Source organism: Geotrypetes seraphini, chromosome 2, assembly GCF_902459505.1.
Source record: "Geotrypetes seraphini chromosome 2, aGeoSer1.1, whole genome shotgun sequence".
Lineage (NCBI taxonomy): Eukaryota > Metazoa > Chordata > Amphibia > Gymnophiona > Dermophiidae > Geotrypetes > Geotrypetes seraphini.
The window spans coordinates 246,517,052-246,537,999 of NC_047085.1; positions in this window are offsets into that span (position 1 = coordinate 246,517,052).

The window sequence follows — 20,948 nt, forward strand, 5'->3', positions numbered from 1 at the left end:
GCACCTAATCTAGGTGCCTACCTGTAGGTGCCTTTTATAGAATCAGAACAGTAATATCTAAATTTAGGTAGCATTTTTATAATGCCTTAGTTAGTGTGTGAAAAATATAAAATTACAGTAAAATGCTTCAATGCATTTTGGGTAAACATTTTCCTGTAAGCGTAGCAGACATTAGGGCTTAATGTCCTTAGTAAAAGGGTCCTCAAGTTACTTGCCCAAGATCACAAGGGAAAGTGATTAGGTCTTGTATACAACCTTTTGGGGGTTAGACATTCAAAATGGTTTACATACTACTTATTTTGAACCTGGGGCAATGGAGGATTAGATGACTTGCCTAGGTTCACAAGGAGTAGTGCCAATAGGTCACTCCTCACCTCTAAATATAAACCTGTTTTTTTTTCTGGTTCTTGGTCAAATGCTTTAGTTATCTGGCAACCCCTTTACTCATGTGCTAATTAATGTGCTAATAAAAAGTCCCATTATTTTTATAAAAAATTTCCATCCTATCCTAATTAGTATAATGGTCTATAAATCAAGAATATGCCTGGCATGGATGGGAGTATAGGAGAGAGAAAGAAAATCAAATGCAAAGACTTAACTAAACTGCTACAAGCTTTTAAACACAGATCATTTATCAAATGAACTCACACTCTTTCTTCCCAAGTTTTCAGGGCACTCAATTTTCCAAAAAGCCAATATTCACAAATGCAGACTCCAGCAGAGACAGGCCCCATCAACATTTCTTCAGAAGTAAGGATAGCTGAGTTCTCAATTTCCTATAAATCTGTTCCTTTCCCCTCTTCCTAAGACATTTATATCTAACTATTTAGTTGATTCACACTGAAATTATTTTTTTCATTTTGACCCTTTCAGCTTTTTTTTTCTGTTTATTGAAATACTCGTAGTTAACACCCAATTAAAACTATATTATATTTCTTTTTTGCCTTAGAGGAAAAAACATACATAAAAATCTTGTCTTTATGTGGCAATTTCTCTAGCAATTTACCAGTGTGTATGCAAAGACTTAAAATAAACCTAATTTAGGCTTTTAAATAAAGGCTTTTTTAAAATCTAAACTACCATTTTGATAAAATGTCCAACAGCATCTGTTATCACATACACATTCTGTACTTTCCATTCTCCTCTCATCGGTTTTCCCTCAGTGAAGGAACTGCAGCTTTAGGATTTTAATTACATACAGGGGGTAATTCTATAAGGTCAGTGTAGAGCTATGTAAATGCTGATATTCTATTTACGTGCATATCTGAATAAAATGTGTATAAATCTTATGAATACACCAGTCTACAATGGCACATTCTTTGCAGGTGGGCATTCACATGAGTAGAGTTGGAGAAGCAAAGGTAGGGCACACATTTTTTATGCATAAATTATGTCATACTATAATTTACATATACATAGGCATGAACATATATAGCTATATGTCTGGCATAAGTGCTTGCATGTAAAAAAACACATGCACATACTTACCCCAGGCCAGTTATGAAAGTATTTTAAAAGGGCAAAGGTAAAATTAGGTACTTACTTTTCTTAATACAGTAGACCAACAGCTCCCGAACTGTACACCGCAGTACCCTGGGATGCCACAGTGAACTCACAGGGGCGCCATGGCATATTATAAAGCCCCCTTGAAAATTATGGCTCAGTTTATGCATGGGAATTTTGGCATCAGTGGCTAAAGCATGCTAACTTTCTCAGGTAGCATAGGGTTCAGGGCTTGGGCAACAGATCGCTTCAGCAGGTGGGGCTTGGATATCCCTGCTAGCAAAGGTAAGACTCCACACAGCTATCATCGTTGTCATTGCTGTTGCTGGGGGAAAATGGGGAAGAAGACCTGAGGGGAAATGTGTGGCCTAGGGGCACTGTGGAAAAATTACTCAAACACTAGGGGCCTGATTCTCTTTAGGACGCTGATCTCAGCAGATGCCTAAGAAGAGGCCGCCAATTGCATGTCAATCACGCATTTGCCTTAAATGTAGGTTAGCATTTTGCGCAGTTTTGAGAAAGATGTGTTTCCGTTTTGGCAAAGTAAGTTCTCTCTGCCACACGAAGTGTAGAAATAGTGAATGATGATATTTATAGAGATCATGTTATCATTGGGCACTACAATGCAGTATTGTTGGGGGTGATTTTAAGATTGTTTTTTTAAGAAACTCTGCTATTCTTGGGATAGGATACTGAAATGACTGTCCATGTGTTAAGTTTTATTATTCGTTGTAATAATTGTTAGGTTATAGCATTTTGACAGCTCTTTTGAAGCCACCTTCATTTTTAGATGTCTTTAAAAAAAAAATCTTTATTCATTTTATAGCCAAAATTAAGTGCAACATATTATACAGACATTTTACACTTTAACAGCACTTAAATTCTATCAAATTATATTTCATGACAAATACATATATCATCCCCCCCTTTCTACATATCCAACAATTGCACTCAAATATCAAATTATATTTCATGACAAATACATATATCATTCCCCCTTTCTACATATCCAACAATTGCACTCAAATTAAAAGTATTTCCCCACCCTGGACATGTATGTTCACAGGGCAAAATCAACAATCACTCCTTACAGAATCTTGTCAATGACTCCCAAACCTCCTTAAATTTCCTATAATTTCCCTGCTGTATAGCAATCATATGTTCCATTTAAAAAATGTGGCATAAAGAGTCCCACCAGAAATTATAATTTAACTGGCCCCAGTTTTTCCAGTTCCTCAAAATAAGTTGTATGGCAACCCCTATCATAATAAAGAGAAGTTTATTATTATGGGAAGATATTGGATTTTTAGCCCTCATCAACGTGCCAAATAAAACGGTATCATATGTCAATGCCACTGGATTTTCCAATATTTTATTCACTTGACCCCAAATGGATCTCCAAAATTTAAGCAAGAGAACAGTAGATGATCCAATGTCCCTACATCGAGATTACAGTGCCAGCATCTGTTAGACTTGGAACTATCTTCAACTGCAACCACTTATTTTGAGACAATTTTGAGATTTAGCAATACCAAATGTTTGTTTTAGTCGTGAAAAGTCAAGTAGTTTTCCCTCCGATACTACATCATCCAGAGTACGTATGCCTGCCTGCAATCCATGCTTCCAGAGGATCTTAAACCCGCCAATTTGAATCTTGGAGTTCAGCCTAAAGGACTGATAGGTAGATTTATGAATCGGAATAGATGTTAAATTATTAATAAATTTTAATGTCTGCCAAGTATCTAATAAAATTCTATTGTCCTTATACATCCTAGATAACTTGATACTTAAAATGTGACACAATCTCAATGGAGACAAGAGTTGCCATTTCAACCATAACCAGTCTGGAAGATTTTCCATGAGCTCGGGGAGGATCCAGTACATACCCTGACACATTATATAGGCTTGATGGTACCTATAAAAATTTGGAAAATTTACCCCTTCCCCCCTCGCCATAATTGGTTTTTGTAAAGATACTAAAGCAACTCTCGCAGTTTTACCCAGTCAAATAAATTTAGTAAGAATACTATTTAATTTCTTGTAAAAGGACCTCTGGAAAGACACTGGTAACATGCCCATTTGATAGCAAATCACAGGCAAAATCATCTTAACCATTTGAACTCTCCCCCACCAAGACAGATGTAATGGGTTCCATTGCTAACACATTTCTGTGACCTTCAGCAATAAAGATTTTTCATTTACTTTCATCGTTTCTTCCAATGTTTTTTGTATCCAAATACCTAAATATTTTATACCCTCTTCCTTCCAAAGAAAAGGGAATGTATCAAATAATCCTTTTGGACAATGTACATTTAGCGGAAGAACCTCCGATTTACTCCAATTTATTTTATAACCAGAAAATTTGCCAAATCAGTCAATCAAATCTAGTAAATGTGGAATGATAGTTTCAGGATTCCTCAAATGAAACAAAATGTCATCTGCATAAGCAGAGACCTTATATTCCCGATCTGCATAAGGAATACCCTGAATCTCCTTTGCCAGCTGTATAGCCATTAACAAGGGTTCCAGAACAATATCAAACAGTAGATGTCTTTTTAATGATTTCCTGCTTGGCCAAATGAGGTATAGCTCCAGAACATAAATAGGGACATCTGGAGATGCAATGAGTAAGTCAAATCTTGGGACAGGATTTGTGAGTAGGCATAGTTTAATTTTAGGGCTCCTTTTACTAAGCTGCGTTAGCGGTTTTAGCACGTGCTGCATTGCTGCATGCGCTAGATATTAACGCCATCATTGAGCTGCTTTTAGTTCTAGTGGGGTTAGCGTGCGCTAATTTTCTGCATGCGCTAAAAACGCTAGCGCAGCTTAGTAAAAGAGGGGGTTAATAGTGGCCATCCCTGCATTTGAACTTATATAGATCATGATGCTTAGACGACTGACAATATTTAATTACATAAACATGTTTTACAGAGAAATTGCTACCCCTTTTTTTCTTCATGCACATACTGTAAATCAGGGGTGTCCAAACTGTGGCCCAAGGGTCGCATGTGGCCCCATGAAGTATTTTGTGCGGCCCCGGTCAAGGGCGATGCAGTGTTTTCCTCTGCTGCCCCCGGGTGTTTACCGTCTTGCCGGCTCCCTCCTCTGTCATTCTGCAGTATTTGCGCGGCCCCAGAAACATTTTTTCCAGCCAATGCGGCTCAGTGAAGGCAATAGGTTGGACACCCCTGCTGTAGATCATTCACAAGAACTCCCTTTCTTGGTAGACTGAAGGTTCATCATGTCCAGTATCCTGTTTCCAACAGTAGCCAACCCAGGTACAAAAATTTACCAAAGGGCTATCCTCACTGAAAGCTTACACAGTTTAATAATAAAGACTATTCACAACATTTTAAATATATTGTGAATCCTCAGTGTGAGATAGTAAGCTCTAAGGAGCAACAACCCAAAAGGGAGAAGAAAGCCTCAATGCTTCACTAGGCCCAGAGTAAACCAAGGTAAGATGATTTCTTACCATTTAGGCCACATACCATCATAGGAATTCAATTGTGTGCACTTGCAAACAGTATATTACAAAACTGTGAAATAAGTGAATCAATAAGTCAACAATAATAAATAGCATTCATGAGAAAAGCCCCCAGAAATGGCAGCCCAAATTCTAGGAAACACCAAGCTTAGTAAAAAGGCATTTCCTCAATTCCACAAGAAGACCAACAATTTAAGTGGTGATTTATGTCTTTGATGTATGAGATGATTTTGGTTCAACCCAGCTTAGTTTCAGGGAAGGAAACCCCTTCTTCAGGAATCTTGACAGACATTAATTTGTCTAAAGTGGACAGGCAGTGATTGAGACATCACCAAAGAACTAAGGCCAGTATCGGTCAGACCTGCATGATCCGTGTTTCATAAATGGTGATGCAGTGTAGGATGGTCTGGGGTAGGCTAGGGTGAGCATTTATAGGAACTCCACTAATATGGAACATGAGGATATTACTGGCCAGACTTTATGGTTGATATCCTGCAAACAACGGGATGGTTAGCTAGACTGGAGTGAATTTGGACAGCAACTTCAGCATTTGGAACCTAGGACAAAACCAGACTTTACAGTCTATGGCCCAGAAATATCAAAGAAGAGACAAGTTAATCTAATCATGTATTTTTTAATGGGTATTGCTTATGAGCAGACATGATGGACCATTTAGGTCTTTATCTGCCATCATTTACTATGTTAGTAAGAGTCTTTATGCAGAGTGGTGGTGACAACTTTCCCCCATCATACATGAAAGGACCATTTCAAAAACTGTACAAGAATAATTAACTACGTATAGAAAATAAAATTGAATTTAAGGCCAGTAGAATGAACAATAATTTACCCACCCGCCCCCTTTTTACAAAGCTGTGCTAGTGACTGTCCCTGCGATAACTGCCCCGAAGTCCATAGAGATTGAAAGGGCTTTAGGGCTTTTGCCTCACGGCAGCCATTAGCAGACCTTTGTAAAAGGGAGATTAGCCACAAAAATTCTAGGTAATAACCTTTATCTATCATGGAAATCAACTGAGCTGTTGTGAATAACTATACAGGTGTAGGGAAAAATATATTTAAAACAATGTAAAGATATAAAATTCCAAAATAAATTTGATTTCTCATTTTTTACCTTTGTCTCAAGAATACCAGAGGATTTTAGGAGAAAGAGACATACAAAGGAAAACAAAATCAAAGCACATGAATGATGATGAAGCATTTGACAAGAGGGAGGAGATGGCAGCAAGATGTCTTTGTGGTGATAGATTTAAATATGGCTTTAAGCTTGGGAAAATTATTTTCATTCAGAAATCCTTAATTATTTTGGTAGAGTGAAAAGGATACATTTAGATGCCGATACATATGCATTAAAGACCATTCAACATGCGTGTTATTCACTAGGCGTTCTAGTTCATTTGACATTTCTTAGACAATGCCACCTCAAAGATTACAATAAAGCTCATTAAATGAGTGATTGAAAATTAGAAAGATGTGACAAAGTAATTCCTTCCTGGCACTGAAAGAAGGGACACATGCTCTCTATTGATTGGAACATGGATACACTACCAAGATAATTGGCAGCATGTCTTTTTGCTGACATCAATCCCCCATGGGACGGATTGCATGCAAAACTCATAAAATGAATTTTGGACCCTAGATAGTAATCATCAAAGTTCAATCAAAGCAATAGCATGTTCATTTCACTTGGCAATGTAGTTACTGTTTCATTTTTGTTTTTAGTGTACATCATACGGTAGTTCTACCAAATGTTAATTATATTAAGAAGGCATTTTAATTAGATTGCTATTTTTAGATGTTTATTTGAAAGTCCCTCTAAACTGTGAATTTCCAGAAAGGTACCCTTATGAGGCACAAACACATGCCCAAAGTTCATTTATAGTGATGTCAGATTTTTTGCATGCTTTACCTAGATATAGGAGTTCTTTTACAATGCCATACTAAAAGTGGACTGTGTTATTTTTTTAACATGTGGGAAACCTACATACTGAGGCCACTCTGTCAAAAATTACAAGGACTAGGGAACACTCGAAGTTACAGGAAAATACTTTAAAAACCAATAGGAGGAAATATTTTTTCACTCAGAGAATAGTTAAGCTCTGGAACACATTGCCAGAGGTTGTGGTAAAAGCGGTTAGTGTAGCTGGTTTTAAGAAAGGTTTGGACAATTTCCTGGAGGAAAAGTCGCTTATGTATTTTATTGCTTGTATTTTTTGCTTTGTTTGTAGGTGTATTTTATTGTTGATCTGGTATGTATATTTGTTAGTTTGTAAACCTGTAAACCGTGTCGATCTCTATCTTTATGGAGGTTTGGTTTAGTTTAGTTTAGTTTAACCCACCCTGGATAAGGGCGGGATATCCTCTATAATAAAACCCTTACCCGCTGTGACAGGGAAGCTCCTGTCAGCAGTTTAAACCCGGCTTTAAACCCTGCCATGCAAAGGGCTGCCCCTATTCCTAAGCCCAGGAAGTTGCCCAGTAACCCTGTTCCTATCACAAAGAGCCAACAGGCAGGGCAAGGCAGAGAGAGAAGGGCAGAAATCCCAATATCTGGTTTAGGGCACTATAATCCCTTTTATAACTCCTTGGGCAGTTCTCCAGTAAAGCCTCTGGTAAAGAAAACTAGCCCAGGAAGGGTTAAGGAAAGGGGCGGAGCTGACAGGCAGGACGAACCCAGAGGGAGAGTGGGAACGAGCCTGCAGCATAAAATCAGCACAGCTGGGAACACTCGGGGGAACTCAGGAACTGCTAGAGAGAGACGTGCCGTGCAGAGCAGGAAGGAGCCAGCTAGGAGTTCTCTTTCCCAGCACAGGGCTAAGGCACCGGCTGTCCTACAGCCCTCCCGAACTAACAAACTTCTGGCTCCTAGGCAGAAGCTTAAGGGAGGAGAAACGCTTCCAGAACAGGGCTGGCCAGTAGCTGCCCCTGAAGGGAATTTCTATCCAGCCTCAGAGAGCGGAGAGTCCCTAATGGAGATAGAGGGAGAGGTCTCTGAAGGCAGTGAAATGGATTGCAGTCTAGCAGCCTGGGATCTCCTATCTAATCACAGTCAATAAGGTATGAATGGGGGAGGGGAATGAAAGTTAACGTATTTCTGTGTAGCGTTCTTTCTCCCTTAGGCAGGACTGTAAGAATGTGTGAATGAGTCAATTAGAGCCCGAGAGATAGGCCTTACAGAGAGAGTGAAGGAAGTGGGAACCCTAATTAACTTCCCAGCAAAGCTTGAACGGGAATTCAGTGACCTAGCATTAGATAACCCTGAATAGGGGACCTTATGGGAGGGGACTTACACCAGTCAGAAAAGGGTGGATGGTTCCCCAGCCCCTACCCAGGAGCATAAGGGTAGTGGGGCTTGAACTTCAGGTGGGTCAGGTGGGAAAAGCTTCCTGAAGTATCCTCAGGCACAATTAGTGATACTGAAGAGAAAAAAAAAAACGTTTTTGTTTATTTTGGATTATTTGCCTGAGCAGCAGGCTGGACTGTATTATAAGAAAAGAAGCATTGCTGATGTAGTGTTTGTTTTAAGTCCACTCAGCCAGGAGGGACTACTGGAAACCCAGTGCCTTGAACTGGGGATAATAAAGAGAAAATTTGAACTTTACCAAGAAAGCAGTGTATGCCAATTATTCCACTGAGTTTATCCAGCGGGAGTCCTCCAGGGAGCACTCCGTCCTACGCCTGGGGCGGGAGCCGGGTTGCCAGCGCTAGGCTTATCCCTGACCTGCCACACCACGCCTGCGCAGTTGATACGATGTGATTCCTGCCGCCGTGATTTCTGCTTCCGTGCCATGTTCTATTTGTGGAGCGTGTGCCAGCTTGCGGCATGTGCAGCCAATTCAGCGATGGTGGCGGTTTGACTCCTGCACTGCCGGGACGCCTCTTCTCATCCCCAAACCAGCAAACACAGCAGCCATGGGGCATTTGCTAGGCTGGCTCACTTTGATAATGCGAGGTGGGCTGGCCTAGCAAAAGCCCAAAGATTCCCGGGCTACCAGATGCTTGGCAGGGGAAGCAGGGAAAGAAGAAGCTGTACTACTGCACAGGGGGATCAGGTAAGGGGTGCTGCTAGATAGGGGGGAGGTAAAAGGAAGGGAGAAGGGCTGCTGCTGGACAGGGGAAGCAGTGAAGGGGTGCTGCTGGACAGGGGGAGGTAAAATGAAGGGAGAAGGGCTACTGCTGGACAGGGGGAGCAGGCAAGAGGTGGTGGTGGACAGCCAAAGAAAAGAGACAGACAGAAAGAAAGAAAGACAGACAGAAAGCGGTCAAGGAGAGAGAGAGACAGATAGAAAGACAGACAGAAAGCGGCCAAGGAGAGAAAGAGATAGAAAGAAAGACAGATACACACATCTATTCTAGCACCTGTTAATGTAACGGGCTTAAAGACTAGTAAATAAACCACAGCAAACCTCAAATGACTCCAGAGGCAATTAGAACTAGTTAAAAATAGAAAACAAAAGAGTGGGATTAAATGGTCAATATTCTCAGCTTGTTGTATCTGCAGACAATTTGCTTGATTTCTATTCTTTGGATTATTTATATGTACAGCATGCTTGTATGTTGCCTCGTTAATATTTCTCCTTTTTGTACTTATATATTTTAAATCAATAAAATCTTTGAACTAAAAAAAATATTCTCAATGAAAAAGGGTACATAGTGGGGCTCTCTGGGAATCTGTGCTGGAACCTCTGCTTTTTAACATATTTATAATGATTTAGAGATGGAAAAAACATAGTGAGGTAATTAAGTTAGGTTGTGGTAGGCTTGCTGAGCTGAGGAAAAATATCAACCATAAAGGAAAAAAACCTCTCCTTTGAAATTGCGCCAAAACTACTGTGCCTGTGATGTATGGTGGTAGAGTGTGGGATCACCTCTCCAGTTATCTGAGGCTTTTTCTTTGTCTTGAAAGTCTTTAATGGCACAGCTGTTTTGGCACAATTTCAAAGGAGAGGTTTTTTTTTCCTTTTTGGTCAGTAATGGGAAATACTGTATACATAAATGGGAAATATGTATGCAACGGGAACAACATTTTGTAAAAATATACATTCAATACACATGAAAGTATAAGAACTATTTGTAGATGGCTTTTTTAGTTACTTTTGATGAAGTTGATTAACTAGTCATGATCTTTTTATCTTCATTATGGTATTTCCCTGAAGACTGTTTTTATGTTTATTTTACTATGGGCTCCTTTTACTAAGGCGCGCTAGCGTTTTTAGCATGCGCTGAAGATTAGCGTGCGCAAAACTGCGTGATAGACGAAAATACTAATGCAAGCTCTATGGAGGCATTAGCGTCTAGCGCGCGCTAAAACCGCTAGCGCACCTTAGTAAAAGGAGCCCTATGTATTTGCTTGTATTATGTGATTATTTTAGATACTGTATATGTAAATTATGTAAACCGTTTAGTTTTAAATGGTATTTAAATTTTTAAAATAAATAAACTGTATTTCAGAAAATTATACATATAACAGTTGCCAGTTAAGGAGCCAGTCTCCTAAAGTCAAATTTTCACACATTTAAGATTATTTCAATGCCAAACTTTTAAGCGCAGCTGCCCTCTTGATCACTGCTCTGAAGCCCTACTTGAAATGAGTGATGACTTGACACCTATGCATGACATGACAGACGAAAAATCCAAGGGGACATTTCTTTTACAATATACTTGTATTCCTGTGTAAAATTTGCAATACAAGCCTAATATTATAAATTGCCCATAACACTTTCCCTTTGAATCCTGTAGCATTTACACGTGTAAATAATGGCATCATAAAACCAACCTTTGGGTATGCTTGCTTTTGAAAAGTGTAAATGCTTTGCAAGGCTTCAAAATTTGAGTACTGCGCTGCACTCTGGAAACTTGGATTATAAACTGAATTTAGAATATTGTGTACAGTTGTGGAGACCGCACCTTCAAAAAGATAAAAAGAATGGAGTCGATCCAGAGGAAGGCTACTAACATGGTGTGTGGTCTTCGTCATAAGGCTTATTGGAACAGACTTAAAGATCTCAATATGTGAACTTTAGAGGAAAGGTAGGAGAGGAAAGGTAGGAGAGGAAAGGTAGGAGAAGGGAAATATGATAGAGACGTTTAAATGCGTAAATGTGCATGAGTCAAGTTTCTTTCATTTGAAAGGAAGCTCTGGAATGAGAGGGCACAGGATGAAGTTAAGAGGTGATAGGCTCAGGAGTAGTAATCTAAGGAAATGCATAGAACTGTCTCCTGGAAGAAATGATAGAGACTGGGACTCTGTCTGAATTCAAGAAGGCCTGGGATAGGCTTTTAAACTTTCTCATTTATGGAATGAACTCTCCTTAATTCTGAGGAGCACCAATTCTTTCCAATCTTTCCGTAAATTTCTAAAAACCTTTCTATTGTCAAACATTTTGAAAACTAATTTCTTTTGAAACCTTTGTTTTCACTTTCCTTAGTTTTTATTTAATTGTAAACTTTCTTTAGTTTATATTTAATTCTTGTAAACCGAGTCAAGCTTCCTTAGGTTGATGACCCAGTATATAAAGTTAAGCTTTAGTTTAGTTTAGAGAGAGGAAAAGATAACGGATACTGTGGATGGGCAAACTGGATGGGCCATTTGGCCTTTATCTGCCATCATGTTTCTAAATGAAAGGAAGTAGACTAGACTAGAGTTTCAAGTATCTGGTCAGTTTACAATAACAGAAATTAAAAAAAAATATTTAAAATATTTAAAATTGCTTAAAAAATAATAAATTGAAATAAAAATAGGGGGATTGAGGCCAAGACAAGGACGTAATTAAGACAGGTAGGAGACGAGAAGAAAGAGGGGGAGAGGAAGATTTTAATTACATTGTGTAAATAAAAATAAAAGGAAGGAAAGAGGGGAGGGATAAAACAAGAGGGGAAGGGGGATGTCGCTTCCTGAAAGCGTATCTCCATTTATTAGTTTTTATTTTCCCTTTTTCGGGTTCTCAATTGGAATTTTGATAGGCGTCTTTAAATAGAAACATTTTAAGGTGTATTTTGAACTTGTTTAGAGAATTTTCAGAGCGAAGGTGTGGAGGCATTGCATTCCAAAGCGAAGGCGCGACTGTGGAAAAAATGATGTTTCTAGTACAGTATAAGTCCTTAATTGAGGGGACTGTCAGTAAATTCTGATTAGTGGATCTAAGCCTTAATCTGTCATCACTTCACAGTTATGCTTCTAATTTTACAAGGATATAAGAAATAGCCTAGAAAGTAGAAATATGCTCTTTCCTTGTCATCATGAATTTTATGAGCATAAGCAAGTCTAGGAGTGCCTTTGTTAACACCTTTCTTATTATCACCACTGTATATTTTCACCGACACCTGTTTTCCTAACCTCCAATAGATTATTTGGAGAAGATGGCACAGCTGCTGTTGAACATATTTCTCTAAGCTATTGCAGAGCAGATGCATGTGATGGTTGCTAAATACCCTTTTGGAATAAATGATCTTTGGCAGAAGAACTTTGGCTATTTAGGTGTAGTAAAGTTTTACAGTTATTGTGTATTAGCTGCTGGATAGGTCACCCATAGCTGGGTGCACAAACTTGGGCACAGATGTTATTTATTTATTGGAAATTATTAATCGCCTTTACAAAGAGATTCACCCAAGGCGGTGTACAGCAGGTATAACGCAACATAAAAAAACTTACAATATTGTTAACAGTACGGCAGTAGTAAAAAGATAAAAGTAATACGATGAATGAGGAAAAGATAAAACCAATCAACTGAAACAATAATAGAACTATCATGAAAAAGTTTCAAAAATATACTTGTGTTATGTTATATCATGTTATACCAGGTCTTGTAGTCTGCATATACCTTAATAATTCAAAGACTGATTGAAAAAATAATAATAATGAGCTGAATCATTTCATCCATGAATTACAAAACGATATTATAATATCATAATAAACCAGTAAAAATGTCAAATTTACAGAAAAGAAACGGTGTCAGAATCCATTTGAACCTAATATAACCCCGCCCTTTTTTTTTTTTTTTTTTTTACAAAACCGTAGTACATTTTTTAGTTCTGGCCATGGCAGTAACAGCCCCTACACTCATAGAATTCCTATAAATGTCGGAGCCATTACAGCCACTTCCAGCACTAAAAACTGTGCTATGGTTTTGTAAAAGGATGAAAGAGCTGCAGAGATGGATCCCACAGACAGGGGTGGAAAGAACCCTGGACGGCAGGGAGAAGTTGCTTGGCCTGCTTCAAGATACATCCTCGCCGTACAACAATATTTTCTGTAACGGCTCCCACGATCTGGAATTCTTTACCTTTTACACATTAGACCTGAAACCAATTTAGAGAAATTCAAAGGCGCCTTAAAATGTTTTTAATGCAAAGATGCCTTTGAACTCTAGATACATCATTCTGCCTAAAGATATCTAGGGATGCCAGGTACTCTTTCCATATCTGCTATTTGTCTCGTCCAGTCTTTTTTTCTTTCTTTTAACAGAAATTCAGCAGCATAACATGTGTTTCCCCTTCCTAGTGTTTGTTCCTGACAAGTTTCTTTTTCAACTTTATTGTAGTTCTTTCCCCCTTTCCATGTATAATCTGTATGGTTTGTCTGTAGTTTGAAGATAACTGTGTTTAAAATTATTGTATCCCTTACTTTTATTAATATTGTACTTTCGCCTAGAATTTTTGATAGGCATGTAATCAAATTTTAAATAAACTATGAAACTGTGAAGTGCTGCTCCTGGTGCACTGGGCTTTGAAGAGAAGTGTGCAGTCGCACACCTGCGCAGCTTAGAAGGAACAGTGCCCTCCACCCCATCCAGTATCTTGCCCTCTAACCTCCCCACTGCTGTTGTATGCTTCTCGAACCAGCAGCAGCGGCTGTAAGCTGGAAAGTAAGTAGGCGCCTATTTGTAGCCAATGTATAAAGATTCATAGTGGAGAATGTTCAAAAGGACATCCAGAAATAGAGGCCAAACAAAACTGTACCCCCTCCCCCCCTCCTCCCAGTTTCAGCTGAACTAAAAACTGCCACCAAAACTGAAACTACAGCTGAAACTCACCTGGTTTCAGTTGAAGCCAACACTGAAAACTAAAGTTTGGTTGTGGAAACCCACTGGGTATTGTCAGAGCTTGTAGTCAGCAGCCTTCTGGTATGTTTTATGTCCTTAAGTCAATGCAGGTGTAGTTATCAATATCTTTTGAGATGGGAATTTTGTGAGAATGTGTAAAAAAAACCCCAAAAACATGATTACCAGATTTTTATGCTTATCAAAATGGTGCACAAGTAAGAAGTGAAAGTAGCATTGAGATGTTTCCCATTTTGTGTTTAGTTGCAAAACTTATTAAAGAAAAGCATGATATAGATTTTTACTAAAATAAGGTAAAGGAGTGCAAGTACTAGTCTACACTGCAGAAACTTGAGGTACAACTATACGATGGGAGGGATATTATTGAACGAGAGTACCCAAGAAAGGGACATGGGGCTAATGGTGGACATGAGAATGAAGCTGACGGCGCAGTGTGCAGCGGCCGCTAAGAAAGCGAATAGAATGCTAGGTATAATGAAGAAGGGTATTACATCCAGAACGAAAGAAGTTATCCTGCCATTGTATCGGGCGATGGTGCGCCCGCATCTGGAGTACTACATCCAATATTGGTCGCCGTACCTTACGAAGGATATGGCGTTACTCGAGAGGGTCCAGAGAAGAGCGACACATCTGATAAAAGGTATGGAAAACCTTTCATACACTGAGAGATTGGAGAAGCTGGGTCTCTTTTCCCTGGAGAAGAGGAGACTTAGAGGGGATATGATAGAGACTTACAAGATCATGAAGGGCATAGAGAGAGTAGAGAGGGACAGATTCTTCAAACTTTCGCAAAATAAAAGAACAAGAGGGCACTCGGAAAAGTTGAAAGGGGATAGATTCAAAACGAATGCTAGGAAGTTTTTCTTTACCCAACGTGTGGTGGACACTTGGAATGCGCTTCCAGACGACGTAATAGGGCAGAGTACGGTACTGGGGTTTAAGAAAAGAATGGACAATTTCCTGCTGGAAAAGGGGATAGAGGGGTATAGATAGAGGATTACTGCACAGGTCCTGGACCTATTGGGCCACCGCGTGAGCGGACTGCTGGGCATGATGGACCTCAGGTCTAACCCAGCGGAGGCATTGCTTATGTTCTTAATCTGAAGCATAATCCAGAATTTTAAAAAAAGCACATTGATATTACTGAATGTAAGGACAATATGCTATGAAAAATTACAATGAAGAATAATATATAAACTTTATTTAATTGTAATATCATTTACCTACTAATACATCGGGCTCCTTTTACTAAGGTGCGTTAGGGCATTAACGCGTGGAATAGCGCGCGCTGAATTGCTGCGTGCGCTAGACCTTAAAGCCAGCATTGAGCTGGCGTTAGTTCTAGCCGCATAGCGCGCAGTGTAGCACGCGGTAATATCCTGTGTGCGCTAAAAACGCTAGCGCACCTTAGTAAAATGAGCCCATTGTCTCATGAACTGTGTGCCGCCACAAATTTTGGATGTGCTACAAGAGATTTTTTAAAAATCATCACCTCTTAAGAGCTGGCATTTCAGTGATACCTTGTCAGCGCAGCATGTTGCAACACCCATGATCCAGGTTCCAACACCCCCCACCGAACCCACCGCTGAACAGTCCACCCCAACACACCCCTACAAACCCACCTCGAGCTAACACCACCACACACGCCCCGATCCAGCAACCAACACCCCACACCCCACACTGAACCAATCCAGTGTAGCAGAACACTCCCACAATGAAACGGCAGGGCTGAACGGTCCTACGATGAAAGGGCGGCACAGGGCCATGCTGAAGTAACGGCCCTTAAAGGGCTGCGCTGAATGGTCCCATTCTGTGCTCAGAGGGGTGTTCAGGGTCCTGTCCAGTTTGGAGGAGGTATTTGGTGTGGAGGGCTCAGTGGGCAGGGGTCCCTGCCCACTAGTCCACCCTACATTTGTACAAACGGGGAGGGGGAGAATTTTTTTTTAAGCCCAAGCTGTTTTCTTTCTTAAAGAGGGGGCGTTCCCTTTGTGCCTGCATCATCACTCAGACCACAGGGTGGTAAATGGCCTTGTCCCCGTACCAATCTTTTTTTCACCCTGTTCCCCGTGGGTAACAGACGCCTTGTCATTCTCTAATCTGAAAATAAAGTTATTGGACCTGATAATGCGGGGGAGATATGAAGACATGAGAGCAACAATTTTTTGTATTGCTGGTGTTAAGCTGTGGAATGTTTTGGCAGGGCAGTTACGTCTATGCTCAAAATGGTTACAATTTAAGAAACAGTTAAAAACCCAGCTGTTTGTTACAGCATTCCTGTAATATATTTGGTTGATTTTGGAGCAGAAGAAACTATCTATGAGTGAAGATTTTAAAATTTTATTTTGTGATGTCTATTTTATGTATGTTTTATTATTGTAAACCGTTTTAGTTTTTAATGGCATATAAATTTTTAAATAAATAAAACATGTACACAGGTACTTATTTCATGCCTGGGACAATGGGGGATTAAGTGACTTGCCCAGGTTCACAAGAAGCAGCACTGGGATTCAATCTCACAGCCATTCCTAGTCACTTAAATAGCGCTGCATATCTAAAGATCTATCCTATTTATTGTTGTTCTGAAAACCTGACTGGCTAAGTCTGCTTCCAGGAAAGAGCTGGAAAACACTGTACTAATGGTTAATTTTATGGTTCACACATCACGGTGCTTTAGTGCCTTGATCACTTTCCCATGCAGACCTGAACAAACTAAAAAAAAAAAGGAAGAAGAATTTAAAAAAAAAAATGGAATCAGCTGAGATATAGATGAGTGGCTTTAAGTTAAAGCTTATGAAAAGAAAAATATAATTCGACTTTCCAAAAATTTGATACAATGTAAATCACCCTGGAAATTCCTGGACTCATATGTTCTATCTATTTCATAGACACTCCTCTCTTCTTCTTCTTCCTCTTCCTCTTCTTTTTCTTTACCTTCATCTTTTTTCCTCAATTTTTTTATTTTTTTTTTTTTCTTCCTTCAATTTCTCTTTCCTCTTATCTTTTCTTTTACTATTTTTTCATTTACAGTCCTAGTACTTTAGATCTTTTAAAAAACGATTCAATTCTACATTGCACAATGTAACTGAATATTTGTTATACTAAATGTTTTGTTTTATATTTTGATACCATGTACTTGAACTGTTTCTTATATTTTTTCAAAAAAATCAATAAAAAATATTGAACTAAAAAAAAAATAAAGTTACCATGACAATACTTATGTGATAAGACTGCATTGCATCAGTCTATGATAATAGGCAATGCTCTTTTCTAATGACTGGGGGAGAGTTAGCTGCTTTTGATGAAGATAATAGGAGTAGAATGAACCCTGCACTAAGAATCTAAATAGGACTTTTGTATACTTGGCTGGAAAACAGAACAAAAAAAATTCAGTCATAGAAGAAGTGAATGATGACTTCCATTGTGATGGCAAATCTGGTGGATTGACTTACTGCACTCTCTTTGTGGGGCTTCCGATGAAAAGGAAGATTATAAGTATTGCAGCTGTTATGTTTTATTGTAATGGTAGCACTAACGCTGTCATTTCTTAACAAAAAAATTAGGGAGTATTTTAGTAATGTATAGGGTAATATCCATCACTAGAAATGAATTCTATTCAATGGCACACAAACTTGATATTGCCACAGCAATGCTGTTTGGAATCTTGGCAGTATTCCCCACCAATCATGGTATATTGATTCTATGCATTTTTTTTGGCCAATGTTAAGAAACCATCAGCTACTGAAGGAAACAGTCTAGTTCATTTCTTTGGTCTGTCTAGTTCATTTCTTTGGTTAATTATTAGAGGATTTCTTTGTCTATCTCTCATACTTCACTGCTGTGCCAGGTATTTCTGCCCATTGACACAGTGGTATCAGAGAGGAGACTGTGGCGTAGTGGTTAGAGCTACAGCAACAGCACCCTGACGTTGTTCCTTGTGACCATGGGAAAATCACCTAATCCTCCACTGCCCCAGGTATATTAAATAGATTGTGAGCCTACCAAGATTATTGCAACACATTATACCAAGGCATAACACAGAAAGAAATACGAAGATTACAAATTATACAAAACACTGCAATAAAAATTATTACCAACTCAAAAAAATTTGATCATGTCACCCCTCTTCTGCGAGACGCACATTGGCTACCAATTTCACATAGAATAACATACAAAATTGCGCTGCTTACCTTTAAAATTCAGAAAACTAATACCCCAATATCCTTATATCGGTACTTAATACCGTATTCCCCAGCTAGATCTCTTAGATCAGCAGATCAATACTTGCTAACCATTCCATCATTAAAAGTAATAGGCACTAGAAGAACTACAACCTTTTCTATTTTGGGACCTCAACTTTGGAACAAACTTCCAATTTTTCTGCGCGCCAAAACCTTTCTAGAAAAATTTAAAAGTAAATTAAAAAGCTATCTTTATAAAGATGCATTTGAATCTTAAATCAGATAAGCTTTTTTCTTCTTATGGTCTTCCTACTTACTCTTAGATTAAGTCTTCTTTTAAATATGTATTTTTAGCCCAAGTTTCACTTAAATATTAATGTGGGGGTTTTTTTTGTTTTTTTTTTAATATCTTCCTGATGTTGCTCTTCCCTAAGATGTTTTTCTTTTGGTTTTTTACTTTAAACAAATGTAGCTTTATCCCTGTATTCCTTGTGTATTATTAATCGTCTATGGATATGTTTTTATATCTATTGTTCAAATGATTTTATTTAGCTCCCAATTTTATTTTTGTGATACGCATTGAAAATATTTGATATTGCGTGTAAATCAAAATTTTAATAAACTTGAAACTTGAAGATAGATAGGGAAACTGATTTGTAACCCATTCTGAGCTCCTTTGGGAGGATGGACTAAAAAATTAAATACCGTAAATCATTATAAATACAGCTTCTTATAATCAGTATAGTTTTATAAAAGAGAAGATTCACTTTATCATTTTCTTGCATTTTGTGAACAAATGGTCTACCCCTAGATAGCTTGCTTCTATAACTGGGTCTTAAGAATATATATATGGAGGAAAATTAAATCACTATGGGCCCAATTCTAAATATGTCATCTAAAACAATTTGGCACTGACTAGTTCAGTGCTAAGCACAATTCTATAAAAGTTATGCACGCTGTATAGAATTATGCTTTACGCTGCCTAAACACTACCTAAGTGCCGCTATACATCACAAGGCATCTCAACTTTTAGGCACGTCCTATTTATGGGAGGGTTTTCTTGGCCTAAGTGCCTACGCCTTCGTTGTGCGCACATCGGCCCACAAGTCAAAAACATGTGTATAACCTGAAAACCTGCCCACAATCTTTATCTGCCATCATGTTTCTATGTTTCTAAGACTTACCTTTATTTACTCAGTACTGCACAGAAATGGAACAAGGTACATAAACCATTAGCAAATACAATATAAAGGGCATCCAATCACAAAAAGCTATTGAAATAAAAATAATGTTGTACCATCCAAATCTTTTATAAACAACACAGGCTCACATTTCAATACTGAGCCAGAGAAGCTGCCAGCTTTCTAAAATGGCAGGCATAGATGTTTCGCAGCCATAAATGTTAAGAGCTGTCAGGTAACATTTAGAGTCCTACCTAGACATCCTTTTTTATTACAAATGTCATGCTTGCCATTATATAAACTCTGGCAGAGGCTGAATGGAAAGGTTTGTACTGACACTACAACAGCAGTTCTTGTCCCACAAGGAAAACCTCACCCCCAGACGTTATAAGGGGCAGAATGATGAATAGGATAGGATCACAGAGGAAAACCTCTATGCCCCAGAGGAAGAGAGGCAGATGAGGGGCAAAAGGTATTTGACATGGTATTAGAAGGTAGATGAGGTAGTAGGAGTGATTTCAGACGAAAGACCTGTGTGGAGAGAAACGGCAATCGGGCTCACAGACTCTCAGCTCTCTCTCAGTCAGCAACAATGCAAATAGTCAAAGGTAGGGTTACCAGACGTCAGGATTTTCCAGGACATGTCCTTCTTTTCGAGGACATGTCAGGGGGTTCAGATGGCTTTTCAAAACCTGGCACTTTTTCTGAGTTTTGAAAAGCTTCCTTGAAATCGTGTCAGGCAGGAGGGCATCCACGCATGCGCAGATACCCTCCTGCCCGACAAGAGCAGGCAGCTGGGGGCGGGGGGGAGGGCTGGGGTGGGGTGGGATTGGGGGCGAGTGTGGGGCATAACAGGGCAGGGATGGGTGGAACTGGGTGGGCCTGGGGGACGGGTTTAGGGTGTCCGGATTTTACTAAAGTAAAATCTGGTATCCATAGTCACAGGGATATGTTGCAATTGCATTTATTTGTGATTTAAAGGTGGACTAAGCCCCAACGTTCATCTGGTGTTGGATGTATGTTGGTGAGGTATCCAGAATCAGTGACAGACATCACTGACACAGTACCATCCTTGACACTCCACTGTATTGTCCCTGACACACCTCTGCCACTCTTAGACATTCCAATGGCTTAAATATTTTGACCTGCCCTTTTATAAAATATTGACTAACACTTTTTGGCCGCAAGGCTTTTAATGTGTGAATAGTGCTTGTAAAATGACTTCCAATACCAGGACCGCGATACAAAAATAGTAGGCATGATATTTAGAAATGTGTTGATTGATTATGTAGCTCTGCTCCTCAGCAATAGTGCTTGCAACATTCAGTTTAAAAAAAAAATGTTTCTTCTAACATTAGCTTTGATTAATGACCTGCATTCCTGCCTCATAGAAGACAAGGGTCATATTCTGTTGACAAGCATGTCTGTAAACTACCACCATATTGCCCACTCAGGTTATTCCATATTGTTATTAAAAAACAGAAGCAATGTAATTAGCAACGATCAGAAAAAATATATATCTTTA